The sequence below is a fragment of the Vigna unguiculata genome, chromosome 6 (assembly GCF_037176805.1).
Source record: "Vigna unguiculata cultivar grain cowpea cultivar isolate G323 ecotype 2 chromosome 6, ASM3717680v1, whole genome shotgun sequence".
NCBI classification, from domain to species: Eukaryota; Viridiplantae; Streptophyta; class Magnoliopsida; order Fabales; family Fabaceae; genus Vigna; species Vigna unguiculata.
Window position 1 is genome coordinate 369,333 of NC_140797.1, and position 2,500 is coordinate 371,832.

Below are 2,500 nucleotides of genomic sequence, written 5' to 3' on the forward strand. Positions count from 1 at the left end.
TCCATAGTATTCGGAGTTCTCGCGTGGCCTCCCATTGATTCAAACAACCCAAAAGTCCATCTTCTTCGCAGTTCAACATCGCCTCCCTCGTTTCCAACAGGCCCAAAGGTCGTCTTCTTCGCAGATCCACGAAGAGCTCATCACGATTTGCCACATTCCATTTCCCACGGGTTGTCAACAACACTTTCTCACACTTCCCGCAATCGAGTACGTGCATGACATGCCAAAGCACATCTTATTTGCCTTCCATCGCACTCAAGACGACGGGTTGTGGAAGAACGATATTGTTCACAACAAGTTCAAGGACAACGTCTCAATCAAGGGACACAACCGAATTATGTTGACTGGGTCGCTAAAGTAAACCCGAGTTCATATAATGCACCGCATCCAAAAGAACTAGCCACAACACGTGCATCACTGAGATGTTTCACTAGATGGAACACGTGCGTGACATTAGGATCCTCCAACACCTCTTCGTGATGGAAAGATAGAATTCGAAGCAACCACAGAAGTACCGTCTAGTGGGTAGGCAACACAGGGACTGATCAACCAATATCACCCAAGGCAACGGGTGAAAATGGAAGAGATGCATGCTTGACCGTTCGATACGCAAGGCATGGAGCCAGCCAGCAAGTGCATCTCGATTACAACTCACACACCCTCACGTTCGCAAGACACCACACCACAAGACGGTCCACCCCCCACCTACCATGGGCAAGCAAGCAAATGGAAACATCAAGTGACGCAGGGTCAAGCATCGCTAGGCATGAAAATAACTTTCCACAATATCCGAGGGACTAGCTGCCGAGCTAACCAACGATCAGTGACGACCGTGTGTTGGTATTAATAAAGCTCAACAACTATGAAGAGGCTAGTTGTGCCATGATAAACATGCTAACGCACGCACCACGTGAGGGGGGAGGCCTCATCAAGCTCCCTTTAAAACCTGCCAGTGTGGAGCTGGCCGGCTCAAGGAGCACTCCCCCCCTATAAGAGGTTAATATGCAAAAGGCAAAATTGTACAAGTAGATACACTTTTTTTGAGCAGACATAAGTCCATATCTCGGGCTATACTTCGAATTTTGATGCGATTTTTTGCAGTAATTCGTAGAATAATGGTATCTCCTTGCTCACCAAATTTCATAATTTTTCTCGAAGGGGAACTATTTTTTTTATTTTTTTTACTTACCGGGTATGTGTAAAATCGGGAAAAATAGAAAAGCACATGTAGACTTCGAATTTCGACCTCATTTTTTCCAGTCCACCACTAAACAATATCAGGAACCTCCCCACAAAATTTCATTCAGTTTGGCCAAGGTCTTAAATTTGACAAATTTTGGCACCAACCTATCTAGTCGCGGTGCACCGACCAACTTGGCCAAGTGCAAAATGCATCCAATTCAAAACTTTTGTGCACCAACACTTTTACAGTACTCATTTGGGGGCATTTGGAGGCCTTTCCAACCCTCACATCTCAAAAACCACGAATTTCATTTTTTCACAAATCTCCCCACCAAGCCATCTAGCTATGCCGTGGTGCACCGCCAACCTTGGCCATGTGCAAAACCCTCCGAACTCAAAACTTTCGTGCACCAAGAATTTCATGGTATTCATTTGGGGGCATTTGGAGGCCATTCCAACCCTCACATCTCAAAAACCACGAATTTCATTTTTTCACAAAACTCCCCACCAAGCCATTTAGCTATGCCGCGGTGCACCGCCAACCTTGGCCATGTGCAAAACCCTCCGAACTCAAAACTTTCGTGCACCAAGAATTTCATGGTATTCATTTGGGGACATTTGGAGGCCATTCCAACCCTCACATCTCAAAAACCACGAATTTCATTTTTTCACAAAACTCCACACAAGCCATCTAGCTATGCCGCGGTGCACCGACCAACTTGGCCATGTGCAAAACCCTCCGAACTCAAAACTTTCGTGCACCAAGAATTTCATGGTATTCATTTGGGGACATTTGGAGGCCATTCCAACCCTCACATCTCAAAAACCACGAATTTCATTTTTTCACAAAACTCCACACAAGCCATCTAGCTATGCCGCGGTGCACCGACCAACTTGGCCATGTGCAAAACCCTCCGAACTCAAAACTTTCGTGCACCAAGAATTTCATGGTATTCATTTGGGGACATTTGGAGGCCATTCCAACCCTCACATCTCAAAAACCACGAATTTCATTTTTTCACAAAACTCCACACAAGCCATCTAGCTATGCCGCGGTGCACCGACCAACTTGGCCATGTGCAAAACCCTCCGAACTCAAAACTTTCGTGCACCAAGAATTTCATGGTATTCATTTGGGGACATTTGGAGGCCATTCCAACCCTCACATCTCAAAAACCACGAATTTCATTTTTTCACAAAACTCCACACAAGCCATCTAGCTATGCCGCGGTGCACCGACCAACTTGGCCATGTGCAAAACCCTCCGAACTCAAAACTTTCGTGCACCAAGAATTTCATGGTATTCATTTGGGGACAT